Genomic DNA, 17,570 nt, shown 5'->3' with positions numbered 1-17,570 from the left:
GAGATATTAGTCTGTAGTTACTTATCTTTGTGTGACTTTGATATCAGGTGCTGGGGTCATGGAATGAATTTGAAAGAGATTTCTCCCTTTCAAAAAAAATTTTTTTTGTAACAGTTTGAGAAGAATTGGTATTAGTTCTTTAAAACTTGGTAAAATTCAGCAGTGAAACCATCTAGGTTTTCCTCTGAAGATTTAAAAAAATTGTATTATTACTGATTTGATTGCATTATTCATTATTGGTCTATTTAAGTTTTTATTTCTTCTTTGTTCAATTTTGATAGGTTTGTTCATAAGTTCATCAACAACTTTTAGGTTTTCTGATTTGTTGACATTTAGTTCTTTATAATAGTTCCTAATGATTCTTTGTATTTCCATGATATTTGTCATAATAAGATTCATTAATTTTACTTTTAAATAAACCAACTCTTGATTTTGTTGATGTTTTATAAATTTTTTGTCTCCATTCCCCCCCCCCCCCCCCTTTTTGCAGTACTAGGGATTGAACCCAGGGCCTTGTGCTTATGAGGCAAGCACTCTACCAACTGAGCCATCTCCCCAGCCCCTTCCATTTTATTTCTACTCTACTCTTTGTTATTTTTGACCAGTTTTGGGTTTGATTTGTTCTTGCTTTTCTGGTTCCTTGAGTTGCATCATTAGGAGATTTATTTGAGATATCTTTTTTGATGTATGCACTTATTGTTATAAATTTTCCTCTTAAGACTATTTTTGTTGTGTCTTATTTGTTTTGGTATATTGTATTTCCATTTTTATTTGTTTCAAGAGTATCTTTAATTTCTTTTTTCACTGACCCATTGGTTGTTCAAGCACACGTTGTTTAATTTCCATGTATTTGTACAATTTCTTAAGTTTCTCTGGTTGATTTTTAGTTTTATTCCAATGTGGTCTGAGAAGATACACAATATAATTTCAGTATTTTTGAAATTTTTGAGCCTTATTTTATGGCCTAATATATGGTCTTGTCCTGGAGAGTGTTCCACGTGCTGTTGAGAAAAATGTATATTCTGCAGCTGTTGGATGAGACATTTTGTAAATGTCTGTCACATCCATTTGCCCTGTAGTATGGTTTAGCTTCAGTGTTTCTTGGTTGATTTTTTTTTTTTTTCTTTTTTTTTGGTTTGGATTATCTGTCCATTGGTGAAAGTATGTGTTAAAGTCCTCAACTGTTACTGTGTCATAGTCTGTCTCTCCGTTTAGAGATAAAAATATTTGTGGTACACAATTGGATACTCGGCACTGGGTTATTTCCTCTTGTTGAAGTCACGTCTATATCATCATATAGGGAACTTCTTTATCCTTTATGTAACTTTGAACTTAATGTCTATTTTATCTAATATAAATATAGCTTCTGCTGCTTGCTTTTGATACGTTTGCATAGAATATCTCATCTAACCCTTCACTATGTGTGCTTGACTGGTGAAGTGAGTTTCTTGTAAGTAGCATATTAGGTCTTGGTATTTTTAGCCCATTTGGTCAGTCTAAATATTTTGATTGGAGAGTTTAAGCTGTTTATGCTGAAGGTTATTATTGATAGTTAATGGACTTTCTTTTGTCATTTTATTTTTATTTTTGCTTGTTTTGTATCTTTTGGTCTTTCTGTCATGTTCATCTTTGTGATTTGGTGGTTTTCTGTATTGAGATGGTTTGATTATTTTTCTTTCTTTGCTGTATTGGTAAGTTGTGTACTTGTTTTCATGATGGTAGTTGTCCTGCTTCTAAATATAGGACTCTCAGTCATGTCTTTAAGGTCACTGTGGTAGTGATGAATTCCCTTTGTTTTTATTTGTATTGTAAAATCTTTTTTCCTACTTTATTTCTGAAGGATAGCTTTCCGGGAATAGTATTCTTGGTTGGCTGGGTTTTTTTCTTTAAAACTTTGAACCAATCTCTTCTGGCCTATAAGGTTTCTGTTGAGAAATCTATTGTTAGTCTAATGGGGATTTCCTTATGTTTGACTTGATGGTTTTCTCTTGTTTTCAGAGTTCTTTTTTTCCCATTTTAAATTAGTGCATTATAGTTATACAGAATACTGGGATTTATTGTTACATACTCATATAATATAATTTGGTTTGTATCATTCCCCCAGGATCTCCCCTTTCCCACCCCTTTTTCCTCTCCCTGATCCCTTTACTGGTCTTCCATTTTTATAAAATCCTCCTCCCATATTTTGGTCCTCTTTCCTCTCTAGTTTCCACATAGTAGAGAAAACACAGGATCCTTGACTTTCTCTAAGTTTCACTTAGTTTGCTTAACATAATGCTGTCAAGTTCCACCCATTTTCCTGCAAATGACATAATTTATTTTTCTTAATGACTAAATAAAGCTCCATTATGTATATATACCACATTCTCTTTATCCATTCATCTCTTGAGAGACGCTGAGGTTGTTCCATAATTTGGCTACTGTGAATTGTGATATTATAAACATAGGTATCCATGTATTACTCTATAGTATATTGACTTTAATTCTTTAGACTAAATACCGAGGCATAGGATAACTGGGTCATTTAATGGTTTCTTTCCTAGCTTTTTTGTTTTTTAATTTAAATTAAAAAAAAAATTTCAGACTGCATTTTGATTCATTGTACACAAATGGGGTACAACTTTTTTTGTTTCTGTGGTTGTACATGATGTAGATTTACACCATTCATGTAATTATACATGTACATAGAGTAATAATGTCTGTCTCTCCACCATGTTTCATACCCCCACCCCCTCTCATTTCCTTCTAGGTAATCCAAAGTTCCTCCATTCGTCTCTTACCTCCCACTCCCCACCCCATTCTGTATTGTCATCCACTTATCAGAAAACATTTGGCCTTTGGTTTTTTGGGCTTGACTTATTTCACTTACATAATATTCTCCAATTCCACCTATTACCTGCAGATGCCATAATTTTTTTATTCTTCAATAATATTAAATATTAAATTTCATTGTGTATATAAACCACAGTTTCTTTATCCATTCATCTGTTGAAGGACATCTAGGTTGGTTCCACAATCTGGATATTGTGAATTGAGCAGCTATGAACATTCATGTGGCTGTGTCTCTGTAGTATGCTGATTTTAAGTCCTTTGGGTATATGCCAAGGAGTGGGATAGCTGGGTCAAAAGGTGGTTCCGGGAGTTTCAAGATGGCGGCCTAGAGGGTGGCTGCATTTCATGTTGCTCCAGGACTCAAGATTCAAAAGAGGAGATATTGAGACACTTGGGACCAACTCAAAGCAGCCGGGTGACTCTCACCCGTTGGGAAGGCGTCCCGGATGGGACGGTGGTCCCGGAACACAGGAAACTTTGTGAAGTAGAGCTGCCGGCAAGACACCCCTCCCCCCGCGGGAGCAGTGAACTCGGACAACTGGGAGCCCCGTAAAGGAGGCCGCTCGGCACAGCGCTGGGACTCGGAGCAACCACTGGGGCTCCGGCGGTTGCCCAGGGGAGGAGTGGCGAGGAGAGCTGTGTGGACTCAGGACACCGGGGCCTGCCCTGAGGAGGAGGAGGAGGAGCGTGGCCGCTTGGATTTGGAGTGACTGTACCAGAGCTACAGGCGGTTGCCAGAGGAGAAGCTCCGCGGTGAGCTGTTTGGACTCAGAACGACGCTTCTGAACCCCGGGGCCTGCCCTGAGGACGAGGAGGAGGAAGAGGAGCGCAGCCGCTTGGATTCAGAGTGACTACACCAGAGCTACAGGCGGTTGCCAGAGGAGGAGCTGCGTGGCGAGCTGTTTGGACTCAGACCACTTCTGAACACCGGGGCCTGCCCGGAGGAGGAGGAGGAGGAGGAGGAGGAGGAGGAGGAGCGCGGCGGGGCGTTTGGACTCGCAGTGACTGCATTAGCGCTCCAGGCGGCTGCTCAGAGGAGAAGGCGAGTGGTGAGTTGTTTGGACTTAAAGTGACAGCTCCTGAACACAGGGGGGCTGCCTGGAGGAGAAGCGTGGTGGGACGCTTGGTCTTGAGTGGCCGCACCAGAGCTCCGGGCGGTTGCCCAGAGGACCCGTGCAGCGGGTCACGTGGATTCAGAGCCACTCAGAGCGACCGCTCCTGAACACCCGGGGGGTTATCTGGAGGTGGAGGAGGAACGGGGAGGGTCACTTCGACTCGGAGTGATTGATTGCCCAGGGCTACGGGTGGTTGGTGGGAGGTGGAGGCATGCAGTGAGTTTCTTGGACTCCTAGTGACCGCACCGGAATACTGGGCGGCTGTCTGGAGGAAGAGGCGTGTGGCGGGTCTCTGGGATTCAGAGCGATTGTACAGGGCCCCAGGTGGCTGCTCAGAGGAGGGGCCGCATAGCCAGGCGATTAGGTGCAGAGCAGGGTCCCAGGATCTAGGAGGCTTCTTGGTGGAAGAGCCGCACAGAGACAGGCTTAGGGCGGAGCGAAGGTTCCAGGCCTGCGGACAGATTCTCTGAGGAGGGGCAGCCTAAGGAGATTCGTCTGCGAAGGGTGAGGCTCCCAGGTCCCAGGAGGTAGGGCCGGGCCCCTGGGAACTTTGCAGAGGAAGGCAGCCCAGCCCAGGCGGTAGCTGTAAATTGAGGGGAACCTCTAGGAGGGAACTGACCAGCGAGACCTCCCCACCGGGTGAGTCTTCCCTGCCGGGTGAGGTTTCCCCACAAGGACGGTAAAACCAGAGACTCAGGCCCAAACAGGCCTTGCCTCAGCCCGCAGCCTAGGTCCCTTTTGGATGACCATTGGTCAACAAGTGGAGGCACCTCTGCCCACTAGCAGGGATTATACCCCACCTGAAGGCCACCACTCCTAGAGAGGCAGCTTCCTTGTGGAGCACCGCATTATCAACTTGCTCCAAGTCTTCAGCCTACTGAAGGCTAAGGGGGGATATATATAGAAATCTTCAGGGACATTGTAAGTCAATAGAGGAAATCTGCAATATCTCAGCGGTCCTCTGATACCTGAACAATATGAGAAAACAAGGAAAGAAAATGCTGCAAACAAATCTAGATGTTACTTCAATAAAACCCAATGACAGCATGGCAGAAGAAATGACAGAAAAGGAATTCAGAATGTACATAATTAAAATGATCAGAGAAGCAAACGATGAGATGAAAGAGCAAATGCAAGCATTGAATGATCGCATCAATCGACAGTTAAAAGAGCAAATACAGGAAGCAAAAGATCATTTCAATAAAGAGTTAGAGATATTGAAAAAAAAAAACCAAACAGAAATCTTTGACATGAAGGAAACAATAAACCAAATTAAGAACTCCATAGAAAGCATATCCAATAGGATAGAACACCTGGAAGACAGAACCTCAGACATTGAAGACAAAATATTTAACCTTGAAAACAAAGTTGAACAAACAGAGAAGATGGTAAGAAATCATGAACAGAATCTACAAGAACTATGGAATATCATGAAAAGGCCAAATTTAAGAATTATTGGGATTGAGGAAGGCCTAGAGAAACAAGCCAAAGGAATGAACAACCTATTCAATGAAATAATATCAGAAAATTTCCCAAATCTGAAGAATGAAATGGAAAATCAAGTTCAAGAGGCTTATAGGACTCCAAATACACAAAATTACAACATACCCACACCAAGGCACATTATAATGAAAATACCTAACATACAAAATAAAGACAGAACTTTAAAGGCTGTGAGAGAAAAGAACCAAATTACATTCAGGGGGAAACCAATACGGATATCAGCAGATTTTTCAATCCAGACCCTAAAAGCTAGAAGGTCCTGGAACAACATTTTTCAAGCCCTGAAAGAAAATGGATGCCAACCAAGAATCTTATACCCAGCAAAACTTACCTTCAAATTTGACGATGAAATAAAATCCTTCCATGATAAACAAAAGCTAAAAGAATTTACAAAAAGAAAGCCAGCATTACAGAACATTCTCAGCAAAATATTCCATGAGGAAGAGATGAAAAACAAAGAAGCAAATTAGCAAAGGGAGGAATTATCCTAAAGGAATTGTCAAATAAAGGAGGAAACAAGTTGTGTCAAACAAATAAATAAATAAAATTTAAAAAATGAACCAAATGACCGGGAAACCAAATCATTTCTCTATAATAACCCTGAATGTTAATGGCCTGAATTCATCAATCAAAAGACATAGACTGGCAGACTGGATTAGAAAGAAAGATCCAACAATATGTTGCCTGCAAGAGACTCACCTCATAGAAAAAGATACCCATAGACTAAAGGTGAAAGGATGGGGAAAAACATACCATGCACATGGACTCAGCAAAAAAGCTGGAGTATCCATCCTCATTTCAGATAATGTGGACTTCAAGCCAAAGTTAGTCAGAAGGGATAAAGAAGGTCATTTCATACTGCTTAAGGGAAGCATAAATCAGCAAGATATAACAATCATAAACATCTATGCCCCAAACAGTGGCTCATCCATGTATGTCAAACAAATCCTTCTCAATTTCAGAAACCAAATAGACCATAACACAATAATACTAGGTGATTTTAACACGCCTCTCTCACCACTGGACAGATCTTCCAGACAAAAATTGAACAAAGAAACCATAGATCTCAATAACACAATCAATAATTTAGACTTAACGGACATTTATAGAATATACCATCCAACCAAGAGCGAATACACTTTCTTCTCAGCAGCACATGGATCCTTCTCTAAAATAGACCATATATTATGCCACAAAGCTAATGTTAGCAAATACAAGAAGATAGAGACACTAGCATGTATTCTATCAGATCATAATGGATTGAAGTTAGAAATAAATGAAAGAGTAAAACACAGAAACTATTCCAACATCTGGAGATTAAACAATATGCTATTATATGATGAATGGATAACAGAAGATATTAGGAAGGAAATTAAAAAATTCTTAGAGGTAAATGAGAACAAAGAAACATCAAAATCTCTGGGACACTATGAAAGCAGTACTTAGAGGGAAATTTATTTCATGGAGCGCATTTAATAAAAGAAGTAAAACTCAACAAATAAACGACCTAACACTACAGCTCAAAGCCCTAGAAAAAGAAGAACAGAACAGCACCAAAAGTAGTAGAAGACAGGAAATAGTTAAACTCAGAGCTGAAATCAATGAAATTGAAACAGAAGAAACAATACAAAAAAATTGACAAAATAAATAGTTGGTTCTTCGAAAAAATAAACAAAATTGATAAACCTTTAGCCACACTAACAAAGAGAAGACGAGAGAAAACCCAAATCACTAAAATTCGAAATGAACAAGGAAATATCACAACAGACAGGATTGAAATACAAAACATAATTAGAAGCTATTTTGAAAATCTATACTCCAACAAAATAGAAAATTTCGAAGGCATCAACAGGTTTCTAGAGACATATGAATTGCCTAAACTGAACGAGGAGGACATAAACAATTTAAATAGACCAATTTCAAGTACTGAAATTGAAGAAGTCATCAAAAGCCTACCAACAAAGAAAAGTCCGGGACCAGATGGGTTCTCAGCCGAGTTCTACAAACCTTTAAAGAAGAGCTCATTCCAATACTTCTCAAAGTATTCCATAAAATAGAAGAGGAGGGAACCCTCCCAAACTCATTCTATGAAGCCAATATCACCCTGATACCTAAACCAGACAGAGACTCATCAAGGAAAGAAAATTTCAGACCAATATCCTTAATGAACGTCAACGCAAAAATTCTCAACAAAATTTTAGCAAATCCCATACAAAAACATATTAAAACGATAGTGCACCATGATCAAGTTGGTTTCATCCCAGGGATGCAAGGTTGGTTCAACATCAGGAAATCAATAAACGTAATTCACCATATTAATAGACTTAAAGTCAAGAATCACATGATTATTTCAATAGATGCAGAAAAAGCATTTGATAGAATACAGCACCCCTTCATGCTCAAAACACTAGAAAAAATAGGGATAGTGGGAACATTCCTTAACATTGTAAAGGCCATTTATGCTAAGCCCATGGCTAATATCATTCTAAATGGTGAAAAACTGAAAGCATTCCCCCTAAAAACTGGAACAAGGCAGGAATGCCCTCTTTCACCACTTCTATTCAACATCATTCTTGAGACTCTGGCCAGAGCAATTAGACAAACCAAAGAAATTAAAGGGATACGAATTGGAAAAGAAGAACTCAAACTATCCCTGTTCGCTGATGACATGATTATATATTTAGAGGAACCTGGAAATTCCACCAGAAAACTCTTAGAACTCATAAGTGAATTCAGTAAAGTAGCAGGTTACAAGATCAATGCCCATCAATCCAATGCATTTTTATACATAAGTGATGAATCTTCAGAAAGAGAAATTAGGAAAACTACCCCATTCAAAATAGCCTCGAAAAAAATAAAATCTTGGGAATCAATCTCACAAAAGAGGTGAAAGACCTCTACAATGAGAACTGTACTAAAGAAAGAAATTAAAGAACACCTTAGAAGATGGAAAGATCTTCCATGTTCTTGGATAGGAAGAATTAATATTGTCAAAATGGCCATACTACCTAAAGTGCTATACAAATTCAATGCAATTCCAATTAAAATCCCAATGACATACCTTACAGAAATAGAGCAAGCAGTCATGAAATTCATCTGGAAGAATAAGAAACCCAGAATAGCTAAAGCAATCCTTAGCAGGAAGAGTGAAACAGGGGGTATTGCAATACCAGATCTTCAACTCTACTACAAAGCAATAGTAACAAAAACGGCATGGTATTGGTACCAAAATAGAAAGGTAGATCAATAGTACAGAATAGAGGACACGGACACAAACCCAAATAAATACAATTTTCTCATACTAGACAAAGGTGCCAAAAATATGCAATGGAGAAAAGATAGCCTCTTCAACAAATGGTGCTGGGAGAATTGGAAATCCATATGCAACAGAATGAAACTAAACCCATATCTCTCACCATGCACGAAACTAAACTCAAAATGGATTAAGGACCTCGGAATCAGACCAGAGACCCTGCAGATTATAGAAGAAAAAGTAGGTCCAAATCTTCACCTTGTTGGTCTGGGATCAGACTTGCTTAACAGGACTCCCATAGCACAAGAAATAAAAGCTAGAATCAACCACTGGGATAGATTCAAACTAAAAAGCTTTCTCTCAGCAAAGGAAACTATCAGCAATGCGAAGAAAGAGCCTACAGAGTGGGAGAATATCTTTGCCAATCATACTTCAGATAGAGCACTAATCTCCAGAATCTATAAAGAACTCAAAAAACTTTACTCCAAGAATTCAAATAATCCAGTCGACAAATGGGCTAAGGAAATGAATAGACACTTCACAGAAGAAGATCTACAAGCAATCAACAAACATATGGAAAAATGTTCAACATCTCTAGTAATAAGAGAAATGCAAATCAAAACCACCCTAAGATTCCATCTCACCCCAATTAGAATGGCAATTATCAAGAATACGAGCAACAACAGGTGTTGGCGAGGATGTGGGGAGAAAGGTACACTCATACATTGCTGGTGGGGCTGCAAATTAGTGCAGCCACTCTGGAAAGCAGTGTTGAGATTCCTTAGAAAACTTGGAATGGACCCTCCATTTGACCCAGCTATCCCACTCCTTGGCCTATACCCAAAGGACTTAAAATCAGCATACTATAGAGATACAGTCACATCAATGTTCATAGCTGCTCAATTCACAATAGCCAGACTGTGGAACCATCCTAGATGCCCTTCAATTGATGAGTGGATAAAGAAACTGTGGTATATATATACAATGGAATATTACTCAGCCATAAAGAATGATAAAATTATGGCATTTGCAGGCAAATGGATGAAATTGGAGAATATCATGCTAAGTGAGATAAGCCAATCTCAAAAAGCCAAAGGATGAATGATATCGCTAATAAGTGGAGGATGACACATAATGGGGGGGAGGGAAGGGTTAGTGTTAGGGTGAGAGTTAGGGTTAGGGAGGGGGGCAAGTATGGAGGAAGGAAGTACTGTGTAGAGGGTAAAGAGGGGTGGGAGGGGTGGGGGAAGGGAAAAAATAACAGAATGAATCAAACAACATTACTGTATGTAAATTTATGATTACACAAATGGTATGCCTTTACGCCATGTACAAACAGAGAAACAACATGTATCCCATTTGTTTATAATAAAAAAAAAAAGGTGGTTCCGTTCCAAGTTTTCTGAGGAATCTCCACACTGCTCTCCAGAGTGTCTGCACCAATCTGCAACTTCACCAGCGATGTATGAGTGTGCCTTTTTCTCCACATCCATGCCAACACCTGTTACTGCTTGTGTTCTTGATAATATATGCTGGAGTGTTGAATCAACATTTTCTTCTAGCTGTTGCATGGTTTCTCATCCAGTTCCCTAGGTGTTTGGTTGATTTTGAGTTGACTTATGTACAGGGTGACAAGTAGGGATCTGTGTCACCTGTGGTCTGTGGTCTCCCCCTTTGTTCTGTGAAGAATGCCACTGGTATTTTGATGGGAATTGCATTGAATCGGTAATTCACTTTTGGTAATATGGCCATTTTAACAATATTAATTCTGCTTATCCATGAACATGGGAGATGTTTTTATCTTCTGCAGTTTTGTTCCACATTCTATAATTTTCTTTTCTTTTTTTTTTTAATGTATCAGTTATTTAATTAGGCTCTTGGTAAGAAATTCAGAACACCATTTTGTGAGGATAAATTCCATTTGTTAGAGCAAAAACAGGTTGCATGTAGCCCTGGAACTGGGGAATATCTTTGATTTTGGATAAAATGTGTGAGTCCACAGCTTTCTGATCAATCTTGTGCTGCTCTGTAATCTCTTTTTTGGTCCCTTCTGAGGGGCGGGGATTGAACCATGGCCCTTGCACATGCTAGGCGAGCACGGTCCAAAACGAGCTGCTACTTCAGCTCCTGCTCTGTCATCTTGCATTTCTCTTTCTCTGTGTTGACGTTTCCACCTTTCTGGTGTCTGGGCTTCTGCAGCTTCTTGAAGGAAGCGTCAGTGAGGTGTTTTGGGATTTTCTCGTTGCTGTTATCAATCTTTGTGGAGGTGGTAATACATTTCTAGTGTGTTCTATTGCAGAGGAACTCAATGGAGGGTAAAAGGTCCCATCACAGTAGCAAGCTGCTGCTCAGCTGCTTCAGGAAAACCACTCTTTTGCCTCTCTGGCGCCCAGTGAGGATGATCAGGATGGACCCAGGAGTGAGGCTGGCTCTCAGTTTTCTCACATGCTGACTGAAGGTTTTTTTGCTATGGCTCAACAGCTTTCATGGCATATCTTCAGTTGGATAGTATCTAGGCATTTTGTGAAGCTTAACCACCCTGGTACCACCATTCTTGTCACCACCCACTGGTTTTATGACAATGGATTATGGTTTTATGCCTTGGATTTAGCAGCTGAGTACTTCCTCTTGCACGTGGCCTTTTGGGAATATATAGCAGATGAGGAGGATCCACTAATTCCTCTAAGCAGGACAGGGTTTCCACTGCCGTGGGGCTTCCCTTTCTTGGGTTTCTTATCCTTAGGGTCTCTCTTTTTAACCTTCCCAAAGCATCAGCTTTCTTGGCTCCAGGTTTCTTCTCTTTAGTGTCGGTCTTCTCAGCCTGTTCATCTGCCATCTTGCAAGATGGGAAAGAGCCACATTCTATAATTTTCATTGTAGAGGTCTTTCACCTCCTTAGTTAGACTTATTTGTAGATATGCTATTTTATTTTTTTGAGGCTATTGTTGAGTGGGATGGTTTTCTTGATTTTCGAGTGAAGAATTCTCTTTGTATTAGACTCATGACAGTTTGCCTATAGTATGTCTTGGAGAGGACCTTTCTTGGTCAAATCTAATTGGAGTTCTTTGACCTTCCTGATCCCTGATTCCTGTATCTTAAGATTTTAGAATGTTTACAGCATTGTTTCATTGAATAGATTTTGAAAATGCCTATTTCTGTTCTCCTTCTAGAACATTGACAATGTGAATATTTGGTTGGTTAATGGTATCTCATGAGTCTCATAGGCTTTTTTCATTTTTTTTCCTTTTTCCTTTTCTTTCTTTTTTTTTTTAAAGTCTGATTGGGTTATTTAAAAAGACCTGAATTCAAGCTCAGAAATTCTTTCTTCTGCTTAATTTGGTCTGTTGTTGAGGCAAGGCATTTGTGTGTGTATGTATAATTTTTTTGGGGTGATGGAGATTGAACCCATGCTCTTATGCATGCTAAGCATGTGCTCTGTCACTTAACTGCATCCCCAGCCCCAAGCTCCAGAATTGTTTTTTTTTTGGTGGTGGTGGTGGGGTATTTTTTTTTTTTTTTTGATCTGTATTTCTACTGAATTTCTTATTTAGACCATGAATAGTTTTTCAAATTTCATTGAAGAGTCTTTCTGTAATTTCTTATATTTTGTTGAATTTTGTTAAAATCACTAGTTTGAATTTTTTTTTCAGGAATTTCATCTGTTAACTTTTCTTTTGGGTCTTTTACTGGAGTTATTATTTTCCTTTGGAGGCATTCTTTCCTGGCCTTTTCATAGTTCGTGGATTCCAACAGTGATACTTGCACATCAGGTGAATCAATTGCCTCTCACAATTTTACAGGGTGACTTTTGTTGTAAAAGACTTTCTCCTGACTGAGTCCTAGGCTGTTGATTTAGTAGGCTGTGCTGTTTTTAGTTCCAGGTGAATGCAGTGGTGTACTCTCTGTGTAGGTTTTTCAATTGCTATCAACAATGATGTTTCCTGTGGGTGTGTCAGTGGCCAAGCCTTCAGGGATTTATAGGATTGCTCTGTCAGTTGTGGTGTAGTTCTTTTAGATGGGGAGAGTTCATCAGGTTCTTGCGTGATGTGGCTTATGCTGTTGGGGGGGGGGTCCCTTTGTCGGTGTCTGAGTGGTTCATGGGAGTTGGACCACTTGGGAGGCCTGGGTGGGTTTGGTGTGGCTCTCCCTGGAGTGGAGATGGGGTGGGGTGGTTGTCAATGTCTGAAGGCTGCATTGGGGCCATGTTGCATCAGTGGTCTTGGATGGGTTCCAGGGCGGGTTGGATGCCTTTGCCGGGCATCAGCTAGTCAGGTCATTCTGAATGGGCCACTTGACTACTACTCTGTGCTGTGAGTGGTGGGTGGGACCACGTGGCTGCTTTGCTGGGTTTCAGAAGTCAGATTTCTTTATAGACTGATCAGCAGTGTTATAACCTCATAATAAAAAATGATCTTATTCAGCAGTGTTATAGCCTCATAATAAAAAAATGATCATATAGCATCCTGTTACAGTGTAAGACTACTTTGAGTGGCTAGGCTGTAATTCTCAATTGAAAATTACCATAGTGCACATTCTATTTTAATTGTAACTCTGTACCTTTGCTTTTTATTTCCAAGATGAGGGAAGGGGATAATACATTACCAAAAACAAACTGACAAAAATCAATCAATTTCTTTATCAGCACACAAATATTCAGATTTACATTACTTTTGTGTTAAGGGATACCTTTTAAATGTTTATTGTTTTTTGGACATCTTATGAAACTACATTATATTCATGCAAAGAGCAAGTAATCTTTTTCTCATTTTTATTTATTTTTTCTTTTTTTAAAAAAATGTTCTAATTAGTTATACATGACAGTAGAATGCATTTTGACACATTGTACACCAATGGATCATAACTTCTCACATCTGGTTGTGCATGTTGTAGAGTTATACAGGTCATGCACATAGGGTAATAATGACTGATTCATTCTACTATTATTCCTACCCCCATGCTCCCTCGCCTCCCTTTACTTCTGAACCCTGTTTAGTCCAAAATACCACTATTCCCCTCCCATTGTGAATTAGCATCTGCATAGCAGAGAAAACATTTGGCTTTTGGGTTTTGGGGATTGACTTATTTCACTTAGTGTGATATTCTCCATCTCCATCTATTTACCAGCAAATGCCATAATTTCATTCTTCTTTAATGCTGAGTAATATTCCATTGTGTACATATACCACATTTTCTTTAACCTTTCATCTGTTGAAGGGCATCTAGGTTGGTTTCATAGTTTAGCTATTGTGAGTTGAGCTGCTATAAATATTAATATGGTTGCATCACTATAGTATGCTGATTTTAAGTCCTTTGGGTATAAACCTAGGAGTGGGATAACTGGGTCAAATGGTGGTTCCATTCCAGGTTTTCTTAGGAATCTCTTTACTGCTTTCCATAATAGTTCCACCAATTTGGAGTCCTACCGGCAATGTATGAGTGTACCTTTCCCCCCACATCCTCACCAACATTATTGTTACTTATATTGATGGTTGCCATTCTGACTGGAGTGAGATGGAATCTCAGTATAGTTTTGATTTGCATTTCTCTAATTGCTAGAGATATTGAACATGTTTTCATATATTTGTTGATATATGTCTTCTGTGAAGTGTCTGTTCAGTTCCTTTGCCCATTTATTGATTGGGCTATTTGTGTGTGTGTGTGTGTATGTGTGTGTGTGTGTGTGTTAATGTTTTTTGAGTTCTTTATGTATCCTGGAGATTAATGCTATGTCCGAGGTGCGTGTGGTAAAGATTTTTTTCGCATTCTGTATGCTCTCTCTTCATGTTATTGTTTCCTTTGCTGTGAAGATGCTTTTTAGTTCGATTCCTTCCCATTTATTGAGTATTGATTTTACTTCTTGCACTTTAGGAGTCTTGTTAAGGAAGTCAGTTCCTAAGCCCACTTGGTGGAGATTTGGACCTACGAAAAATTAAGTCTTATATCTGTGTTTATTATTTGATCATTTGGCAAAATCCCTAGTTTAAGAACTAGTATCTGTCTTCAAGAGACATCTTATCCAAAGGCAAGCTCTGGCATAATGCTCATAGACTTTAAAACCAGGTGATAGTGCATGTTGGGAGAACTTTTGTTTTCAGGCAACAGTGTTTCAAAAGATGTGAACAGTAGTAGAAGTAAGTTAATGAAGTTTCAAGCTTTGAAATGGGAATCAGAAGACCTCAATTGCAATCCATATGCTGTTGGATATTTTGATGCCCGAGCAGGTCAGATTCTTTCCTTGGTATGCAGTTCTTTAATCTGTAACATAGGACTTGAATGTGATGGTCTCTTAAATTTTTTTTTCAGCTTAAACATCTACAACAGCATACTTACTGTACCTTTCTCACACCTCTAAATATCTGTGTATAGTTACTTCTGTCAAAGAAAAATTAAATGACTTTCCAGGAGCAGTTCATGTAAACTTGAACCTGTCTCTTCTTAACTCCTATAGTTGATCTCCACCCCCGTCCCCATTTATGTAGCATTCATTTGGCATGTACAAAGATTTCAGATTCTTTTAGGTCCTAGGAAGAGAAAGATGAAGATGACATAGACTGTTCTCAAGATTATGGTCTAGTAGTGTAAGAAAAAATTCAAAGTAGTATAATAAAAAGGGGGTGTAACATGGCAACATAGCGGCACAAGGAGGAAGTAGATCTTTTTTGACTAGTCAAGTAAGTTTACAGAGGAAGGGACACTAAACAGAGTTTTAAAGTTTAAAAAAGAATTTTTTTCTCCCTAATAAAAGAACTGTTATTAATTTATAAAAATTAGTAGATATAGGTAAGCAAAAATCAGGAAAACAACCATTGGTTTTACTTTGATTTGCATCCCTTCCCACCCTTTTGAACCTGAGTTTTAAAGGATGCCTAGAGAACTAGAAAGAGTAGGGCTGGGGAAGGAAGCATTAGAGACCAAAAGAGTATGTGTGGTCAGCCATAGTTCTGGCTGGACCATGAGGAATAGCATGTGGATAATGGGCAGGCGTGGGAAGCCATCAGAATATGGAAGACTTTGAATGTGCTACTCAGGAAGGCAAAATTTAAGGGTCTGTAGAAATCAGGAGCTCTGAGAAAGGGACAGATTCATGATATGATTTGCATTTCATGAAAGTTATTCTGGCCAATATCAAGAAGGCCTACTGAATGAATACTCACTACCTTTTTTGCTTTTCTTCATGACCCTACAGAAATAATAGGGGGGAAATGTAGCCATGTGTAAATACAAGAAGGGGAACTCTTGGTAAATCAGAAACTGAAGAATTTCTGAAAATAGGAGTTTCTGTTTATAATACTCATGTCTAGAGGCAGAATATAAGTGGAAGCAGAAAGGGTTCTAGAGTATTGAATAGGGTGATTTGTTAACATTGCTGGTTCGTTAGCAGCTAGTCAGCTCTGACTGTACCTTCTAACACCAATTAGGTCCAAGCAGAAGGTCTGTTTCCATGTGAGAAATGCATGTAGAAGCCTGGGTCTACTGTCCTGGGAAGCACTTAGGGTAACTGGCTATACTTATGCCTAGAAAATCAGGTGGTGAGGACCTTGTTTGGTGGCATGTTCTATTCCTCTTCCACTCCTACTGAATGCAATGTGAGATGACTGTTACTTTCTGAGAGAGTTGTCTCAAAAGGCATCAGAGTGTAACAGAATCCCAGTGTAAAGGTAAGACTCTCCAAATGTTTCAGGAAAGCCAATACCATAAAAGAAACAACAAACAGAAGAATTCAGGTTCTAGTAAGTTACTGGAACAGAGTTCTGAAGTAAGTATAGCTAATAATTTTAGACAGGGAATTTATTATTTCCTTAATAGATAAGTAGTTATAAAATAAGAATAGGCATTTATTAAAAAAAAAGTCAGAAATGGGGGAATGAAAACATAGTTGATGAAGTGGAACAATCTTTTTGGTGTCAAGATGTGTGGATTTTAACTGTATTATTGGTGTCAGGAAGGGTCTAACTCTTTTTGGTGATCCAGTGATGTAATGAGATCCTGAACTGAGATAGTAGCAGTGTGGATAGAGCTGAGGAACCAAATGCTAGAAATGTTAAACATGTGCAATTAAGAAGACAGATTTGATGTGAGAAAGAGAAGAGGGGAGGAAGATCCTAAAATATTCCTAGTTTTCTTGATTGATTGGATAGATTATATTGCCTAAAATCATAGAGGCAAATTCAAGAGTAAAAGCAGTATTACAGTAAGAAAGGTTACTGTTATCTCATTGGGCATGTTGAGATTCATGTGCCTATGAGATAATCACATAGAAAAATGTTGTCTGTTAGACTTGTGGATCTATGGATTTGGAATGCAAATGTTTGAGCTTGAGCAAGATTTGAACGTCATATGAGTGATAATGGAGTTGATTTTATGTTCATAGGTGAGGTAGCTTAGGAAATATGTATAGACTGAAATAAAATGACTGTTACCATTGGAGAGGTATGTGAAAAAGAGGAGCCAGTATGGGTAAGAGAGGGAAGAGTGCTTGCAAGACTGGAAGGTTAACCAAGAGAAATGCCATAGAAACCACAGAAGTAGGGAAATGGTCAACAATGCAAGATTACCAAAGAGTAAATAAGGGCTGAGTAGTGATTTAGCAATTAAGAGATGACCAAGGACTGGGAATGTCGTTCAGCGGTAGAGCACTTGCCTAGCACACGTGAGTCACTGGGTTCAATCCTCAGCACTACTGTCCATTAGTCCTATTTTCTCTAGCCTTTGTCCTTCTCTAACAGTTTCTTATACTTTTCATACAAACATTGTCAGGTTTTTTTTTTTTTTTTTTCTCAACTTTTTGTCTCCGTCTGTTTTCACACTTAATCAAATATGTGGTATGAACAAATGCTTCATTTTTTTAGTTCTTATTTTCTGTTTTC

The 17,570-nt window shown here is 39.0% G+C and overlaps 1 protein-coding gene and 1 pseudogene across 7 annotated transcripts in view; one reads left to right on the top strand and one right to left on the bottom strand.

Annotated features, from left to right (window-relative positions):
• The window catches only part of NCOA1 (nuclear receptor coactivator 1), a 240,545-nt gene that overhangs the window by 32,202 nt on the left and 190,773 nt on the right, over positions 1–17,570 (top strand). The gene's annotated exons all lie outside the window — the stretch shown is intronic.
• LOC306643488 (large ribosomal subunit protein eL6-like) lies at positions 10,366–15,618 on the bottom strand (annotated as a pseudogene). Its single transcript has 2 exons — positions 10,843–15,618; positions 10,366–10,736 (listed from the first exon to the last, which is right to left on the bottom strand). The product of its transcript is annotated as a large ribosomal subunit protein eL6-like (transcript).

This window comes from Sciurus vulgaris (genome assembly GCF_902686455.1).
Source record: "Sciurus vulgaris genome assembly, chromosome: 14".
Taxonomy (NCBI): domain Eukaryota; kingdom Metazoa; phylum Chordata; class Mammalia; order Rodentia; family Sciuridae; genus Sciurus; species Sciurus vulgaris.
The sequence above is the reverse complement of the archived record's forward strand: the minus strand, read 5'-3'. Positions and strand labels throughout refer to the sequence as shown.